Raw genomic sequence first — 20,337 nt, 5'->3', positions numbered from 1 at the left:
GTATTTTATATCATGAACTGTGAGTTTAAAAGTCTGAATTAAGGATTGATTCACAAGACTTAACATGGGTTGCTGAGGGCAAATGTGATATAAGTGAAACTTTTAGGTTGACAAGGAAAATACTAATTCCCATCCTATTCCTGCTTTGGAATATGAAGATACAGAAAAACCATTCCCTAAAGTTGCAAGAAAGGGCAGGGCCTTGACATTTCTCACTGAAAGGGTAATGATGAACTACAATGAGACTTGGCTAGATTGAAACACAAATATTGGCTCTACCAAGGCTGGAAGCCCTCTTCAATGAATAGATGAAGGTGCATGAGAGTTGGTTAGCGTGACCCGGAGTAAGCAACTCCAGCACTGGGGATTTAATATTCGAATGTGAATTTGTGTTGCTATTGTCAGACTCCTCAGACATCATTAGTCCTAGAACATCTTAACACCTAGAGATGTTGAATCAAGAGTACTTCATCATTGGTACCCTCCCAAAAAGTCAACCCCACAAAACTAAAAAGCAAATGAAAAAAAAAACTTGAAATGAATCAAATGCAAATATGGAAACAAATAGTTTCCTTTTCTTCCCAGTGAATGGGAAAGGTGGTTAAGTACATCCTTGATTATCATAAAATTTGAAGAAAATGAATTCTAGGTGAAATTAATAGTGAATTCAGTTCTCTTGAGACTACAGAACACCTGAAACTAGTATTCTGCCTAGTGTCTCAGATGCATTACACCTACGTTGTTTAAGGCGAAGACCAGCAAATGTAAAATCAGGTAAATGATAAGGCAGTCCTGAAGGCTTAATCAATCTTCACCCAGGACCATTGCATCATTACTGGTAGATTATTGCCTTCTTTTTCTGGGTTTTAAAATGAGTACAATCGACTCTTCAAATAAGACAGTCACTGACATGAAAATGAGAAATGTGTACTTGTTCCGTATAGCTTTTGACTTCAATGATATTTCCCAAAGTAATTTAAATCTAATGACTTCTCAAACATTTGCTTGTCTTGCGACTAGGGCAATGCCAGGAGAAGTACATCTGTCATATCATGAAAGTCCTAGAAAAAGTAGTAATTCAAGTTTTAGTTTGCGTACCTGGAATTTTTAGCGTATCTTTTCTTTCATGTGTTTGCTTAATATAGACCTGCACTATACTGAAAATGGCCACATTTGGCACAGTGACTACAGTCCTTCAATTCGTTATGGTTATATAATTAATAGTATAAGTCACATTATACTCAGGCCAATATATTGATCCAGAGACCTCCAAGGATCGTTCAAGGGCAGAGAGAAAGGAGATTGCTGAAAAGTTAGGTATTTGTGGAATCTCTTAGGTCTAGTGTTCCAAAGCATGGGGCATCTTCCCTCCTTAGGATGCATGACTTCCTTTTTTGCTTAGTAATAGAATCCAGATTTTATTAATACCAACAATGTACTCTGTCCACAAAAACAAACAAACAAACAAAAAACTATACTTCTTGGTTTCCCTTGTACTCAGCAATGATCACGTGATGCAGTTCTAAGAAGGAGCTTGGGAGATTTTAGGATGGGGAATTGACCCTTTTAGTCAAGAGCCATATCTGATTTGCAGATGTGTTTCTGTTGGCCCATTGGCTTAAAAAAAAAAAAACTGGATAAATTCCCATAAAAAGTCCAGGTTTCTAGATTTCTGAAAAAATCATGAGATATGAGTAGTTTTGCACTCTTATGTTGCAACAACAAGCTGAAACTCACTAACAACACAATTCCTGCTTCTTCATATTGTCCTATTGTCTTTTTTTTTTTTTTTAAGATGAAATTTTGCTCCTGTTGCCCATGCTGGAGCACAGTAGTGTGATCTCAGCTCACTGCAACCTCTGGCTCCCAGGTTCAAGCAATTCCCCTGCCTCAGCCTCCCCAGTAGCTGGGATTACAGGCATGTGCCACCACATTGGGCTAATTTTTGTATTTTTAGTAGAGACGGGGTTTCACCACGTTGGCCAGGCTGGTCTCGAACTCCTGACCTCAGGTGATCCACCCACCCCAGCCTCCCAAAGTGCTGGGATTATGGGCGTGAGCCACCACTTCCAGCTTCTACATATTGTCTTATCCTAGACTGCTTCACTTTTTTGCTTCACCTGCTTCACCCCATAAGCATTTGTATTGCAAACCCCACCTTAAACCATAATCTGTGTCTCTCTCACTCTTTTTTCCTTTACTGTGTCATATGTCATGTTTTATCTGTCAGTGGTTCAGCCCTGGATGACAGAAGGGTTCTCAAACTCACACAGTTATCAGGGCTGCATAAATTACCATTCCCAGAAAGGCTCTCAAAGCTAGAGCACGTGTGAGTAAATGGATAGATTATTGTTCATTAACTTTAATATTTTTTTGTTACTGGTGCTAAATTTGGATCACAGGTCATATTTCAAGGTGAGGTGGGCAACATGAAGTCTAAAGGTCTTATATTGCTCATCTGGTCTTGAGGGTTACAACTGGGCCCAGTGTAGTGGCTCATGCCTGTAATCCCAGCACTTTGGGAAGGCAAGGTGGGAGGATTACTTGAGCCCAGGAGTTCGAGACCAGCCTTGGCGACATAGTGAGACCCTGTCTCTAAAAAAATTTAAAAATTAGCTGGGTATGGCGTCATGTACCTGTAGTCCTAGCTACTCAGGAAGCTAAGGCAGATCACTAGAGCCTAGGAGCTTGAGGCTGCAATGAGCTATGATCACGTCACTGCACTCCAGCCTGGATGACAGGGCAAGACCCTATTTCAATTTTTTAAAAAAGGAAAAGGTCAGAACTGTGTTATGAGGCAAAACTCAAGGAGTGTTTACTACATTATTTTGTCAAAGGCAGCACCAGGGGGGCATGTAATGAGGAGATAGGTTGTACTCACTTTTATGTTACAGGCTAATTCACTTTTTCATTCTAAGCAGTTTATCATTTTATCATTATCTACTGGACAAAATATATTTTCATTATCTTTATTTTCCTTACTCACATTGTTCTTGGAGGTTATGAGTGCCACAAAGTATTCCCACTGAATAAAGTAGTACTTGCTTCATAAACTTCCCTAAGTTGAGTTTTAAAAGATCCCACTACCCTAGCTGTGCATTCTAGGGTTTCAGAATTGGGCCATTAGTCTACCTGTAATGTTCACAATCTTAGAAAATTGTGTTGTCCCACTTCTTAACTTTTACCATCCTGAAATGAGAAAACCTACCACCTCCTTTTATTATAGAGTAGCCTCTGTCCAATGGAACTCTTGCTTTCCATCAGCCTCGATGCCCTTCCTGGCACTTTTTCCAGGGCTGCTGTAGCTTTTTTGAATTTCAATAACCAGAGATACACACAGTTTTATTGCAGAAATCTTTATTTCTTTTGAATGATGTTCAACATCTGGCTGACCATTTGAGCTGTGGTGCCATATTGCAGTAGCATCCTGGAATGACTCCAGTCCCTCCTTTAGTCATAACCAATCATACAGAACAATTCCTTTTGTGCATAGATTTATTATTATTTATTAATTAATTTTTAATATTATTAGTCATTCAAACACTGTATCACTGACACAGTATAGTGATTCTAAAGTGCACTTCTCATGAGCAGTACCTAGAAACTTGTTAAAAATGTACATTCTCAGCCCTCACCCCAGATCTACTTAATCAGAAACCCTATGGGTAGAGTCCAAGAATTTTCTTTTTGATGTAGGTAATTCTGGTACACACTCAAGTTTGAAACCCACTGACATAGTGTTTTGTAAGTGAATAAGATGTAGTGATAGAAAAATTCATAGAAAGAAAAGTTTTTACTTAGAATTAGAAAAAAATGGAATGTAAAGGAATGGAATGTCAAGAATATCTTATATTGCCTTTTGTTTGTTTGGATATATGGCTATTGATCCAATCACTGGCAATTTGTACAAAGGGTCATTTGCTCACATTTGAAATTATGCTATCTAGGTTTGATGTTCTAAGTAAAATTAGCAAGGGGAAAGAAATAAATGTGAGAATGGAGAAGTAATTTAATATGAGAAGAAATGTAAATATTTATACATGCATGTATTCACAGAAAGAGGAAAGAGCCCCCAAAGGAAAAGAAATGTAACAGAATATTAATGATAGGTGCCTTTAATGGGTAAGGATAATTCTCCAGTTCAAAGGGAAATCAGCATAGATGCCAGCAGAAGTAGTGGGCAGATTCTGAGAAAGAGTGCTCTTACTTATTTAACAAGTGACTACTGAGCACCTACTCTGCACCAGACATTATTCTAAGGGCCAGGATACAATGATGGACAAGACAGAACTTAGTCTAGTGGAGGCCATAAACTGTTGAACAGCCAATGGCAATACAGTGTGATGGAAGCCACGTTAGGGGAGGAGCAAGGTAGCTGTCAAAGCTCAGAGGAGAGATGCTGGATACTGAACTGAAACTTGGGAGATGGGAATCTTGGTAATGGCCATTACCATGTTTAGAGTAGAGAAATACTGTAGAAGAAAACTGGAAGAAATTTGTAAAGTACTTCTCTGGGGCTCATTTCTAATTATATCTCTGAGGTGGGAAGCATTAGTCTCAGTTTGGGTTTTTAATAGAAAATGTGTGTGTGATGAGGCCATACAACAGAGGGGAGTGATCTTGGGCTATGGAAATCCAAATTCCTGGCAGAAGCACAGGACTGGGTCTAGATCCCACTTTGAAACTAAATTTCTAATCTTAGGAAGCACGAGCAATCATAACATTGGGGAAAGGGATCTAGCTAAAAGAAAATATGTATTTTTTAAATCTTTGAAAACAGAAAACCTGAATATTCTTTCTAATGCAATGGTTTTTGGTACTTTGAGATTCTCTTAGGATGAATTCTTAAGCATCAATAGCTATAAGAACATATTAGGGCCATGTTTTGGGGCCCCTTGTTCGTAGAAACTTTCATCAGTGGGCCTTTATTGATATAGCTGGAGATGGCAGATAGAATTCCAACAGAGAGAAAAGCACAAAAAAGAAAAAATGAAGGGGGAGGGGAAGACAGCTTGGATTTTATTTTAATTTTTTGGTTTTGGTATTTTTATTTATTTACTAAAAGATCTATTTTAAAGCAGGTAACAGTTATTGAATGTTATTACGTGCCAGGCTTTCGGTTTGTTTTAAACCTGTAACTTTCAGTGTAATTGGTCAGTAAATTCACAAGTGATAGTTAATGTCAAGAGAGATAAGAAGAAACAGAAAGAACATGGCCACATACAATTTTTTCAGGTCCAGTCAAATATCCATTCCATTAAGTCAATTTAATTTCAAGTTTGGTAAAGTCATAGAGCCTGTAATGGAAGCTAAAAATCATTGAATATTTAAACAAAAATAATCCTTGAAATTCTTTTTCAGGCCCCTCGGAACCCCTTCATATGAATGGGGAACAGCTACACATTTGTGAGACAAATCATTCATTTGAGCCAGCAGGTTCCCCATCTCTCAGTCCTGATGGCTTGTCCATATGGATTTTGTTCAGCCTTGCAAAGTATCCTCAATCACTAAAGTAATTCTAACTAGTGCATCTTTGGGGATACCATAGAAAAGGAAGTCTCTATATCATCTTTTCAATATCTTAATTTGGGGCAAATAATTCAGCCTGTGAAACATGCCCTTTTCCATTCTTGAGCAAATCCTTTATCTCACCAAGATCAAAGTATTCCACTTATTCTTTAAGTGACTTCCTTCCTCTGGCATGTTAAAATAATCCTTTTTATTGGTTTTGGAGACATTTGCAAGGTGCTTTAAAAGTTTTTTTGTAGTTATTATTCTCCTTCTTTATAATTGATTGGGTTTCTTTCTTCTCTTCACATGAACTACCGTTTTGCAGGGAAATGCCCTCTTTTCTCTGATAATTTATATGGCTTTAATAGTTCTCTTTTTAGTTCCTACCTCTAATGGTTGTTATTTTTATTCCTTGGTATATGCTTTTCGTGGAAAGCAAACAACAATAACAATAAGGTATTTAGGCTTTTCTTGTGGGTTATTGACTTTTTAAAGTTTTTTATTTCAAATGTCTCCTAAATAGAGACTATATTTATCATATTTCCCTTTAAAAAATCTGAAGTGTGTGCAATTTGTTTCATGATTTTCCCCTGTCCCATGAGGATGTAGAATTTAATTACTTTATTAGTTTTTACTTAGCGGTTCACCCAACACAATCTCTTGGATCCATTTCTGATCCTGTTTAGGATGAAAGTTCCCTCCATTCTTTTCCTTGTGGGATTTAGAAAGCAGTTCTCAGTTTATTGACATCTATTCCCATTGCCTCTCGCACCTCTCCTCCTGACTGAACAGTTGGCTGCTCTGTGTTTGGATAATTAAAGCCTTTCATTATTATTATCTGGACAAATTTTTTTTTGCTTTCCCAATTCTATTTAGAATTTTCTGTCATCATTCCTCTCGGGTAATCTATAATATAAATTTCTTCTGCATGGAGAAGTTGTAACTTGAATTGTTTTAACATAAAAACATTATTAAAAGCTATAACACAAATGGATCCTGAGAAGTTCATTCAACAGATACTTTTTGAATGCTGGCTGTGTACCAGTTCTAGACCCTGGGAATAAGCAGGGATAAGAATCGAAGTTCATGTGCTTATATTCTAAAGAGAGCAGGGTAGGGAGACAACAAAGAAATAATTCATCAGATGTTGATGAGAGGTAAGAAGAAAAGAGTAGGATAACAATTTAGAGCAGCCCTTTTCCACCAGTTCTACCAGAGAATTAAATTCTAATGTCCTAAGGCACACTTTGTATAGAATGAATTAACTTCTCTCCTATGCAAATAGAATGATAGTAACTGTGTACTTTGGGAGACTGAAGAAAGCACTCATTGAAATCATTTTCCACGGGCTTGATTTTCTCAAGGAACCCTAGGTTGAGAAAGGCTTGAGTTAGAGAGCAACAGTTGTGGGAGGGAATGCTACTTTGGATCATTTGACCAGGGAAAACCTCTCTGACAAGGAATCCTTGGAGCAGAGACCTAAATCTAGCAAGTGAGGGAGGGTCCTGAAGATGCAACAGCTGCAAGGTAGTGGTGGTGAAGGACAAAGTATTACAGCCAGAAACAAGAGTGAGTTTGGTATATTTGAGAAGTAGTTAAGAAGGCTGAGGTGGCCAGAGCTGTGTTATCATGGGGCAGAGAAGTGGGGATAAGATCAGAGAAGTGAATAGTGAGGGGTAGAAATGGTGTGGAAAATAATACCAGAGACATTTCAACTCAAGCTAATTAAACAGATTGACTGGGCTCCAGCTACAGGTCATAGCCTGGGGAGTTTCAAAGATGAATGAATCATGGTCTCTGTCCTCATGCATCTTACAATATATACAACATAACTTAGACTAGGAAAATACAATGTGATAAATGCTACATCTTAATAATAAGCAAAGGGGTGACCATAAGCTGAGTTTTCCCAGGAGTAGACCCTGAGCCAAGTATTCAAGTGTAGGTGATTTGTAAAGAAATAACATCCAGGAGGACTCATAAGAGTCAAGGAGGGATGGGATATCAAGCAAGAGACAGCCTGGCCATGCAGGGAGCTCTGTAGTATAAATGACACCTTAGAGATTAGAAGCTGGGTTTTTGCATGTACAGCTGTTAATCATTGCTAATGGTGGTATACTCTCTTAGGCATGTTTGGTTCTTCATACAGGTCAAGTGGTGCCAGGTAGTTCTCTGAAGAACTCAGTCAAGGGAGCAGAGGCTCAGAAATGGGTGCACAGAGCTGTTAAAAGGGACCCAAGGAGATCTTGGTGGGGCATCAGTGGTGCCACCACAGGGCTCACAGAGCTTCTCAGCCTGAAGGGTGGTGCTTAAAGGACAGGCAGAGGCTATTAAACTTTCCCTAGGTGAAAACCATGCCTGTCTGCTTGGTCCTGTAGCCTCAGCACTTAGTCTGGCTCATACTCACCACAGAGAATCCGAGAAGCGTTTCTGAATGGGAATGAATGCATGCATGAAAGACATCCCAGGCCCAGCAATTAGTCATGATAATTACATCTTCGTAGAAATGCTAAGATCCTCTGCATAAGAATTGCAAGCTGATGAGAATAGAGTTCAGAAATTCAGGAGGCATAGTCATAAAATGGTATGTAAATGTCAATCTGAGCAAGTGAGAAGTAATGCATTTAAGGAACCAAAAGTCCAAACTAGTTAGAGTATGATGTGTTTTATTTAAAAATTATACATAAGAAAATCAGTAAAAATAATCTCTAAGTTTCCAAGAAAATACTTAGGTATGTGAGCCGCTAGTTTTTTATGACTTGTTTTGGACTGAGAGAAACATTTTATCATAAGAACCTGCTTAAATGTGAATAAGAATTGTCATACATGAGGGGCATTACGATGAGCTCTAAGTCAGAGTCGTGTCAGGAACCATGATGGCAAGGAGGTTCTCCCTGGGTGCCCATTCTGATTGGTTGAAGAGGGATGCCAATAACAATGTGTTGATGAGTATGAAGCTATATTCAGGTTTAGGAGAGTAATATTAATAATACCTATCATTTATTTAGCATTGCCTACATGCAAAATACTGCTTTAGCACTTTGTATTATTTCATTAGCTCATTAACAACTATAAGATGGTGTAGTGGCTCACGCCTATAATCCCAGCACTTTGGGAGGCTAAAGTGGGTGGACTGTTTGAGGCCAGGAGTTCGAGACCAGCCTGGCCAACATGGCAAAACCCCATCTCTACTAAAAAATTATAAAAATTAGCTGGGCATGGTGGTGCGCACATGTAATACAAGCTACTGGTGAGGCTGAGGCAGGAGAATCTCCTGAACCCAGAGAAGGAGGGTGCAAGGAGCTGAGATAGCACCACTGTACTCCAGCCAGGGCAACAGAGTAAGATTCTGCCTCAAAAACAAACGAAGACAACTATAAGAGACAAGTATAGTAGTCCTCCTTTATCTGTGGTTTTGCTTTCCATGGTTTCAGTTACCCTAGGTATAGCACAATGAGACATTTGGAGAGAAAGACCACATTCACATAACTTCTTATTTCTGTGTATTGTTATAATTGTTCTATCTTATGATTGTTGTTAATCTTTTGCTGTACCTAATATACAAATTAAACTTTATCACAGGTGTGTATGTGTAGGAAAAAAAGTCATATACATATACAGGATTTGGTACTATCTGGGGTTTCAGGCATCCATTGGGGTTTCAGGCATCCATTGGGGTTTGTAGAACATATCCCCTGAAGATGAGGAGGGACCGCTCTACTTGTTTTTTTCCATTTTACAGGTGAGATAACTTTGTGAATCATTTATCCAGTATCTTCCAAGGGCCAAATTGTCTGGGTTTACACAGCTGGAGGAGCTGGGATTTCAACCCATACCATACAGCCCTAGATTCTACTCATAATCACTATAACAGAGTTGAATACTATGATTGATTATCTGCCATATGTACAGGAGGAGGGAGGAATGGCATATTATGCATTTGCAATTTTTCAATTCTGGTCTTTGCCCTACCTTTCAATCATCATTTTTTCCCTTTCTCCTGTTAAACCCAGTTAAATTACACTACTTTCTCTTTCCCAATATTCTATGCTCTTACACTTTCATATGGGCTGTTCCCTAGGCCCAGAACACCCTTTCTTTTGCCCTTTGCTGGCATCTTAGTCCATTTGGGCTGCTATAGCAAAGTGCCATAAGCTGGATGGTTTATAAACAATAGAAATTTATTTTCACAGGTCAAGAGGCTGGAGATCAGGGTACCAGCATGGACAAGTGCTGGTGAGGGTCTTCTTCTGGATGACAGTCTGCTGACTTCTTATTGTATCCTCACATGGCAGAGAGCAGAAGCAAGTCTCTGGAGACCTTATAAAGGGCATTAATCCTATTCATGAGGGCTCTACCGTTACAACCTCATCTAATCCTAATTACCTCCCAAAGGCCCCACCTCCCAACATCATCCCACTGGGGATGTGAGGTTTCAACATATGAATTTTGGGGAGAAACAGTCCATAACAGCTGGTTAACTCCTACAACTCCGGAATTCAGTTCACGTATAATTTCTTGCAGAAAGCTTTCCCTGATTTCATCAGTCAGAATTGGTACTCCATCTCTACGCGATCTTATAGTGTTATGTGCCTCACTTGTAACATAAAAGGTTTTTTATTTTGAATTGTGGTAGCTTACTTCTCTTAAAATGAGCTAAAAGACGAGGCTCATGTAGTGTGTTGATTGAATGAATGAAACCTGAATCCTCACCTCATCTTTGCTCCAAACTGTTGTTTTCTGAAGATAACCTGCTTCCCATGTCCAGTTTGTAATTGTAAGACACAGGTTTTGAGCCACAGGTGATTTCCAGCTTTCTTAGCTTTTTCTTATATCAGTTTGGAATGTCCAAACATTTTATTCATTAAGACTTTTGCCCATTTACACTTGTATTGCCTATTACATGCATGAGATAGATGTTCCTTCCATAAACCATTATCTCTCCTTGGTGAATAAGCTTGCTAATTATGAAATCTCCATTTGAAAAAAAATCAGCTTGTTGGGAGGGGCACATGGGGTCTTCAACTGTATGTATAATGCTTGATTTCTTAAGTTGGGGGAGGTACAGAGAGGTATATATTATCTATACATATTTTAAGTCTAAATTGTTTTGTGAAAATATAAAAGCAAATATTAATATTCTTAACATTCGTTATAGAGAACATAAAGAAAACCAAGTTTTCTACAAAAATGCCTTGTGGTTGGGTTAAATCTGTACACAGTCACAGTAAAGGGATAAAAGTATCAGGTATTAAAACACAGATACATAGATACAAAATGTTATCCTGGCAGGATTTGTATGACAGATGGAGACTAGAACCTTGGGTAATCTATGGGTCTTCATGAATGAAATCAATTAAGTTTAGAGAAGCTATTTATTGTCAGAGAGATAAAAAGTTAATTAGCAATTATAAAGCAGTCTATGGGGGTTCTAATAATAATACAACAATGGGTGGATTTCTGGGACTTGGCAAAATGGTGGATGGCTTATATCTTATCTTTTTCTTTCTTTTCAAATATACCCAAATCTCTTGCTGAGCAATTTCTGGACTAAGGGGTAGGAAACCTGGTTTGAGCTAACTCATATCAGGTTACTAATATATCCATTTCCCGAGACAGGAAAACCAGGTTATATATATGAGGCAAGTAGACTGAAAAACAGAGAATGAACGACAGCCTGGATTTTTTTTTTCAAATTCATATCCTCAAGGAAGAGTCTTTGTTTCTTGTTGCTTCTTTCTGTAATGATGACACTCACAAAGAGAAAAATAGATGCTTTTTTCCTAGTTAAAAATTTACATTACTCAGTTAAGTAGCAGTGAAAACTGTCCCTGTTTTACTCAATAGATAAAGCAAGTTTACAAGGTGAGAAAAATTTCTCCCCCATTTGAATGCTGTGAAATATATTTTTAAAAGTGTCACAGAAGGAGGGGAAGCTAGTTTGCAGGCTCACACATTGGGCTTCTATATTTCTGGTGTCACAAATAAAGTCACTTTTGAGTAAGATGGCTGGTGTTGGTAGAATGTTCTGAGGGGATCTCACTAATTTAGTTAAAATCTAAGTAGGTCATATTCCACTACATTGAATATCACTCCATAAAAAAGCTTGTACAATAGTTTTCCAAGGTGCAGGCACTAATCACTTTTAAAAAGTAACAGAATTTGGTAAAACGCCAGTAAAGAGAATTGGGAATCCTTGGAATCTTTGAAATAGACTCACCTAGGTGATAGGTTGCTAGGTGCAGCAAACCACTATGGCACACGTTTACCTTTATAACAAACCTGCACATCCTGCACTTGTACCCTGGAACTTAAAAAATAAAAATAAATGCTCAAATGGAAATCTGTTTTAGTTAAGAAGGGCATAAAACAAGTAAAGCTATTACCAGAGAGTTTATCAGTTTGGCATGGTTAACAAAAGGCAATACGTTCTTTCAGAAATATTTAGTTAATCAATTGAAATTAAACCTAGTTGTGGACCTAGCTTTTCAATTTATTCCATTGACTAGTCTTTGGAGTATTTATTACCTATGAATTATTTTTGGCCTTTAAAAATCAGCTCTCAAAAACTATGTGGAAACTTTCTTCTGTTTACAGAGTGTGTATGTCATTAGTGATTTGTGTTGCAGAGTTTAGTTTTCCCTGTTAAAAAATGCGTCTATCGATCTAGCAGCTTATGCAGGTGTTCTCAAGCATGGATGGATATCAAATCGCCAGTAGAACTTTTTAAACCTATAGCTGCCCAAGCCCCACTTCTCATCCCAATCAGAATCTCCAGGCACAGGGCCCCACAATCTATTTCCATAAATACTTACCGTCCAGCCAGGCTTGAGAACCACTGGTTTAATGACAGCAAACAAACTTTTTTCGAGGCTTTGAAAACATTTTTCTTGCTTAGACATTTCTTTACTCCTGCTGTAGCCAGAACCGTTGCTGTGACAGGTTTAATATGTTCCCAGAAACTCTGAATTTTGTGCGATGCCGTCTCTGATAGGGACAATGTGATGAACAATGTCTGAGATTGCTAGGCGGGCTTCACTTCTGGGGATGAGAAGCCAGAGAAGTTCAGGACACACTGACAAAGGTGAAGTTTTCTCTAAGCGACAGTTTGATCACCTTGATAGTGAGAGAGAAATGCTGAAGCAGGGTTATACCACCTGGTTTGAAGAGATGAGAGATTAAGGTTTTGAAGAATTCAGCACTTAAGAATCTTGAACCATGGCGGTACACTATTGGGTAGTAAGAGCTTGGCTACGCTGAACGACAAAGGTTCTAGCTGACCAGTCCGAACACACTGAGTCCTTAGGTCAAATTTGAGAGATGACAGGGCCAGTGGGAGTCCTAACTTCTTGACTCTGGAATTACTGACAGAAGAATATTTGGACAGTTTTTAAGATCCCCAAGGCATATTATTTTACAACCTCTTTAGCTTATGCCTGAATTTGTGCCGTGACCGTCAGCTTCCCGGATGTTTTCTCCACGTGCTTCTTTCTGAACTAGCCTGTATAGTTCTACAACAGATTGTTACGTTTTGAGAAGCAGGGACCACTTATACCACTTCTCTGGCCAAGTGGCTGGCACCGCGCCACTCAGACACACATGCCTAACCCTTTAGGATTAACGTAGACACAGTGTTCTCTTCCATGGCCATTCCGTCTGCACTTCTGGTTCCACACTCCAGTCACCAAGTTGGCATGATCGCTGCTCCATAGACCAAGGGTGGGTAATGGGGGGATTAAACACACCTTCCCTCAGCTGGTGCCCAAACTGTAAGCATCACCGGGACACCCCATGTAGCCACAGGAACGCTTCTCATCAGTTGAAGAAGGACAAGAAAGGTCGTGCAACTTTCAAATTACGTGGAGCTGGGGCTACAGCCATTACTTTCGGACAGGTGCAATTCAAAGCGTGATCCTCCGACCAAGAGCTTCGTCATCGCCACCTGGGAGCTTATTATAAATGCAGGATCTCAGGTCCCCACCCCAGACCTTCTGGATCAGAATCCTCATTTTAACAAGATAGTCAAGTGATTCTTATTTATATTAGAATTTGAGAAGTCAATTGATCTGGTAATTGATCAACTGAATGCCACTTAGCCCCCGAAAACAGAGACCCTTTGTGCCTGCCTCGCACCCGCTCTGCTAGGTAGCAACCGAACCCCCAGGGACATCGGAGCGGGCGCTGCCGAGGGCAATTTGGTGATTGGCTGGTCTCACCACGTGACCGGCGCTGAGCCTTCCGTGCGACTGGATTGGCTGTCGCGGGCGCTGACGGACAAGGCCGGGGCGGGCCAGAGCCCGGTCGGAGGGGCGCGCGCGGGGGCCCGAGGGGCGAAGGCGCGAGTGCGCGAGAGCGCGTGCGCGAGCGGTGGGGCTTTCTCCTGAGCCGTCGGAGGGAGCCGGAGCGCTTCTCCCGAGGTAAGCGGCGCTCCGGGGCTGCCCCCAGTCCTTCCCATGCTGGGTCCCGGCAAGCGGGTTAGGCAGGGCTGGGCGGGGCGCGGGGAGGTGTGGGGTCAGCTTGCCCCGGGAGCCCAGCTTCAGGGAGGATGCAGTCCCGGTTGCCTTGGTTTCCCTTTTCCTATCCTCTCAGGCACCTTCCCATCCTCCCCACTGCGTGACGGGTCTGCCCGAGGGGAGTTGCCCACCTGGCAGCCCTGCCTCCGCCTTTGTTTCCCGCCCGGAGGGTTGCTGGCATGAACCCCCTCCCCAGGTGGAGGGTGCGGGTGATGGGGCGCGGGCGTCAGGGGCGCTGGACCTGGGCTGGGGCCGAGGAGGAGGTGGCTTTAATGCAGGGGGACCTGTCACATGGGAGAACGAAGAAGAAGAAATGTAGTGTCACTTTGGCCAGCCCGTGGGACTCGAACTAATCCCGCGGCCGCGAGTGAAGCCGAATTCCTAGCGCAGCTGTGCAAAGAGCCCTCCTGCCTAGGTGCCGGCGGCCTCGCCGGGGACAGAGCCCCCGTGCTGCCCGGGAGGTTGCTCTGCCCGCTGGACCTGGCGGTTTTCACCCCAGAGTTTCAGCGAAATTGAACGCTTTGAGCCTGCTGGAGGAATCCAGAGATTCGTTCAGGGGCTATTTTTTTTTTTTTTTTTTTTTTTTTTTAAGCAGTTGGGCACCGGTGGAGCCGGTCTAAATGAGAGTCTACAAAAACGAATTTCAGGTGCAGCTTAACTGATGACTGGTAAATGGTGAGGAGGGAAATGCCTGCAGTCAACTGCAGACCAGACCACCACACTGAGATTCTTCCTTAAGAAGACAGGTTTTTTTTTCGGAGGAAGGGTGGTAGTTTCTGCAAACAGGTTTTTCTAGGGGTACCCAGGAAGGTAATTACTTATTTTCAGCATGTTACTGGGTTGTGGGGAGAGGGAAGGCAGGGTCTAAACTAAACCTACTCAGACCTCCTTAATTCTTTGAAAAGTGTGTGCTCAATGAAGACCATTTGGCTGCCAAAAGAGGTTTGTATGGGAGTCCGGGGGAGACGGATTGTTGCCTTTAAATCATACTTTAAAAAGGGGAAGGTATGTTCAGGAACTTAAGAGCAGGTTAAGCTATGCAAGGTATTCCCTGCCTCTCCTCCATTTCCCCAGACAGCTCATAGGCAAACATAAAAAGTCCCTTCAATTTTCCACGGGTTAACTTCTTGATTTGTTGGATACACCTGGTAATCTACTCTGTAAGAAATGGTTTAACTAATTCATTATGAAGATATTACTGTGTTATGGAGTTTCCACGTAATTCATTCAGAACTCTTTCTGGTATGAGATGGACAAGGGTCTCTCTGCCTTGTCCTTTGGAGACATCCTGATACCTTCAAAGCCCTTTATAGCTCTTACATTCCCTGTACAACATCATGTTTCTTTAGGAAATGACCTGATTTCAAACCTCTAAAACACACCCCATGCCTGTGAAATGCCTACACTTGCCAAGAATTCAGTTTACTAGGCAAGATAAATATATTTTTTAAAGAGGGAACACCTAAATTTGTTAGGGGGATCAAATTAAGGTTTATCAGCCACAGGAAATCAAATTTTGTCGGTTTTCTGAGATGAATGAAAGTAAAAGAACAAGTTGCTGCAAAGCTCATTCAGAATATCACAAATGACCCTAGTAAAGTGAAATATAGGTTGTCACCTGATAGACTGTCACACAAACCAAATTAGTGGGAATAATTTAAAACTTTATCAGAGTTTTTTTTTTTTTTGAGACAGAATCTCACTCTGTCACCCAGGCTGGAGTGCAGTGGCGTGATCTCGGCTCACTGTAACGTCCGCCTCCTGGATTCAAACGATTCTCCTGCCTCAGCCTCCCAAGTAGCTGGGATTACAGGTGCGCGGCACCACGCCCGGCTAATTTTTGTATTTTTTAGTAAAGACAGGATTTCACCAGATTGGCTAGGCTGGTCTTGAACTCCTGACCTCGTGATCCAGCTGCCTCAGCCTCCCAAAGTGCTGGGATTACAGGCATGAGCCACTATGCCGGGCCAGAGATTTTTTTTTTTTTTTTAAGTGGCATGGAGTAGAGGGGAGAAAAGAATGCTGAGGGTGAGGTAGGTGGCATAGTATACACTTTTATTTTCAGAAGCAAGAAACTAATCTTTGTTCCGTAAACCACAAAGGGTATGCATTGTTTGTTTGGCCTGCGGAAGGGAGGCAGGGATTTTGAAAAGGTTGGGAAACACTGATTAGGTTATGCAAGGGATAACAAAAAGATTGACAGGCTTAGTCCATCTAGCAACGTACTTCAGTGACCTATAGGACAAGGTTTTATTCTCTGATTCAATAAAAGCCCACTAGTGTTGCTTTCAAAGCAACAACAAAATCATTTCCTTTCTGTCGTTTCTGTCCCCTGGGTCAGGGATGGGGAACATAGTGAATGAGAGAGATTAGAGTCCGACCTGCATGCCTAAGCAGTAGTGTCCTTTGAGGAGGATCTGTGTCACATTGTGTAAGTATAAGAGCCTTCATATTGAGAGGGATCTGAGTACCTTCCTTAGGACACATGCTGTAAGATACAGCTGGCTAACAGTGCCACAGGTGGGGGCACTGGGTGAGATCATCTGATAGGGAAGCATTGAGGAAAGAGGAGAGCCAGGAAATGTTTAATTCAGTGGGGCTCTGCTGGCTGCTTTTGGATCCTTGAGGAGGCATTTCAAGGCAGAGCTGCCTCATTGGCTAGCCTGGCTGGCTTTATGTGGCTTCCAGAGGACCTGCCATTCACACGATGAAAGCTTCTGTGGTAGTTACATGTCTCAGGTTGTAAGCATCAGTTATACTTGTAATGTGCTTGAGAAAAGAAGGGCTCACAGAGACCTAAATCTAGGCTGCCGTTCCTTCAGGTTCTTGGCTCGTGTCACCCCCAAGGCTCCCAGAAAACAAGTTGTACCCTCCTTACCAGTAGATGGCACTGCTGCCTCTGGGAATTCCTGGAGGAGCTGAACTACGGAGCTGGCAAACCAGCGGTGTGTAGCCTCTAGTCAGAAGATTTTGAAAGGCTATGTCAGCCCTCAAACGAAATCTCAAAGAAAATAGTTCTGAAAGCCATAACTGTTTACATAAGGTAGGAATAATGTGTGTCATGGGGATTGAGGAATGGCTGTAATTACATTGACTGTACATGTGTGTTTCTGAAGGGAGAAAGCAGAGAGTAAACTGACAAGCATCATAGCATAGGCTTTAAACGCACCCGGCATACGTATTGTTGGTTAATTAAACATAATAATCATGATTTGATCCAAATTTCCAACAACTTCGTCGTTTCTAATTATTTGCATGTGAAGCTAGTCTACACACATGGATGGGACTATGGAAATGTACGTGTGACTTTTAAAGCTGAACAGTAGCTGGTAAGTACATGCTCTGAAGACAGCAGTGAGAGTATTAGTAAAAATAATGCTGATAAAGTAGTCACTATTATTTCAGGGCTGTCCACAGAAGATAGGTCAAAATAATTCTTAATTCATTTCTTCTAAAACTTGAAAATTCCTAACACGTGTTTTTAGATCTTCTTAGTTAATGCTGACCTTTCAATATTATATTAGCAGCCCCAAACTTGTGCTTTGGTTTTAATGATGTTATTAGTCAGGGTTAATTCATCCACCCACCTATTTTGAAATAACTATTCTTTGTTCTCTAGCTGTTATTTACTGTTCTTTGGGATGGGAAGGTTATAGCGTATAATGAGGGCCCCGGCGTTGACTCTGCCTGAGGTATAGGATGCTACCTCTAGGTGCCATTACCCCAGTCACCTGCTGCTTTGTGTAGTTCCCATCCTATGGCTTAGGTTATTTGAGGTTTCTTTCTATCTCTCCAAGTGAACTGATGAGCTTATCGTTACTACCAATGCTGAATACTAAAATCCTGCTTGTACTAGATAGTGGTAGGCCCAACAGTCCATTAATGCCACCTTATTATGTGACTAAAAATCAATCTATTCACCTTTCTGAACCTTACTTTTCTCACCTGTTCACTGAGATTGATGAGATGGTGGATGTCTCTTAAAATCTCTTCCAAGTCTAAAGTTATATGGTTAGGTGATTCTCATAAGTTATTTCTGAAGACTAAAAATTATTTAGAAAATATTTCCATACTGTGAGCTTAGGGCAAAAGGAAGTCTTGTTAATGTTCCTTCCCAGAGAAATGGTTGTGCATTATCTTAGGATCCTGACAGTTCAGAGTAGGAAGAAACCCTTGAAGATGATTTAACTTAACCTTCTCAATTTATAGACAGTTCAGTTCAGAGTTGAGTTTCTTGACCAAGGTAATAGAGCTAGTTGGTGGCAGAGAACTAGTTAGAAGACCAGGATGCAAGCTCAGGACTCAATATAGTTTTCCCTTCTCCAATGCTGCTTTATTTCATCTGCCATCAGGCCACAGAATATGCTGTGTCTACAGGGCTGGGGCCAAGAAAATTTTCTGAGTAATTCCTTAATGTAGGGCTTTAAAGCAACAGCATGAATAGCTTTGAGTTTTGGCAGAAGTTCAAGGTCAGGCTTCTCTTTGCAGCTCATTCTTTTCTTTACTGATTGATTGTGAGCAGGATTTTTTACTGCGCATCTTTAGGCTTTAAAAACTTTTCTGCATATGCTGTTTCTTGTAAGAAAAAACTTTCATCATCCTAGAAGAATCATTCCTCAATCAGATGTTCTTAAGTTGGGTCCATGGACTCCCCAACGTCTCTCTGGATAGGAGAATCTTTCATATAATTCACTTCCTTTGTAATCTTATGTATTTTATCTTATACATTTCACACATAATTCTGAGAAGGAGGTCCTTAGGCTTCAAGAGACTACAAAAGAGGTCTGTGGCACACACACACAAAGTAGGGTAAGAATTCTGAGTTCTTGTCTGAGGAGCTGAAAGACATTAGGGTGGAAGAGTGTTAGGGGTAAGGTATGGGGTACACTTATTGAAGTTTGTAGGAACATTTTTACCTTTTAAAAAATTGCTCACTCAATGATGCTAAAAGCATTTTACCCATCTTAAATTAATAGCATACATGTGAGTATTGATTTCCATTTATCATTCCTTCCTCAATAAGTACTCTTTCCTAATTTTACCAAAACATTTTCAAATTCATGTTGCTATATTGGCGATGACATGCATACTAAGAGGCTCCCTTCTCCCCCAGTCTGACTTGATTTCCAGATGTTCAGTTCCTTTCTAATTCATGACTTGGAGTTTTTGACTTCTGAGGTACTATACCTCATGTTCAACTCTGGGCTCCTAGGACCCACCATGATCCCAGAGAGGCAAAATAATTTACATGCTAGGAATTTAAAAAAAATCTTTAGGTTTCTTTATTTGTACCCAGGGTTTACCACAGAAATTGCTGCTCCTCCTTGGCTAATTATTTTCCTTTACTGTATGCAATCCCAAATTCTCCCTTTTCCTAATTATTTCCAAATAGGAGTGACTGGGAGTTTGTATATATTGGAAATAAAAATCCTTGTTTAAAAAATGCAACATTTTTGAATTTTGAAGAACATTTGCTTGAAAATCTCTTGCTTTGTGTCCTGTGACACCTTGCCTACTTTTGGTGCCATGGTGACCCATGTTGGTGAATTCACCTGCTGGCACCTTTTTGGCTATGTATCTTTTTGGCCAAAGTAATATTTATTATTGCTTTAGTAGAATAATAAAAATTACATTTTCTTCTTTAGAAGGTTATAATTGGGTTTATGTAATAACCTAATTATGTTATGTAATGTCCATTTTCTGCATTCTAATCTCAGTATATTGCTGAGTTATTGTGAGATTTTGGGGGCATGATTGATTTCTCTGAGCTTGTTTCCTTGTTTGGAAAATAAGGGGAGAGAGTAGTGACTACTTTGTTTCCTGTTCCAAAATCCTGTGACTCTAAGAAATTGTACCTGGTACCCAGACTAAACATATCCTAAAAAATGCTGCCTAATTGGGAATTTATTTATAATCAATTAGTGCCAGGATAATAATTCTTTATATCTGCAAATAATTTTATGGGTTTCAAAAATATTCTCTAATCCTGTATCTATTTTCTACTCAAAATGCCAAAGGACAGCAGCATCAGTATTATGTGGGAGCTGGTTAGAAATGCAGAATCTCTGGCTTCACCCATGACCTAACAAACCCAAACCTGCATTTTTATCAAGATGCCCTGAGGATGCACATGCACCTTAAAGTCCAAGAAGTCGGTGGCTCGTGCCTGTAAAACTGGTGCTTTGGGAGGCTGAGGCAGGAGGATTGCTTGAGGCCAGGAGTCTGAGACCACCCTGGATAACATAGTGAGACTCCATCACTATATACATTTAAGAAAAAATTAGCTGGGCCTGGTGGCACATTTCTATAGCCC

At 40.6% G+C, this 20,337-nt stretch overlaps 1 protein-coding gene across 2 annotated transcripts in view; it reads left to right on the top strand.

The window, feature by feature from the left end:
* The first annotated feature begins 13,780 nt into the window (after positions 1-13,780).
* Positions 13,781-20,337, top strand: part of TMEM108 (transmembrane protein 108) — a 370,555-nt gene continuing 363,998 nt past the window's right edge. Inside the window, exon 1 of one of the 2 annotated variants that reach the window (XM_030816817.1) lies at positions 13,781-13,928. The gene's annotated coding sequence lies outside the window, so the exon portion shown is untranslated. The remainder of the gene's footprint in view (positions 13,929-20,337) is intronic. The other variant, XM_030816816.1, reaches the window with a different exon arrangement.

The sequence above is a fragment of the Nomascus leucogenys genome, chromosome 8, assembly GCF_006542625.1.
Source record: "Nomascus leucogenys isolate Asia chromosome 8, Asia_NLE_v1, whole genome shotgun sequence".
Taxonomy (NCBI): domain Eukaryota; kingdom Metazoa; phylum Chordata; class Mammalia; order Primates; family Hylobatidae; genus Nomascus; species Nomascus leucogenys.
This window is presented reverse-complemented; position numbering and strand designations above follow the sequence as displayed.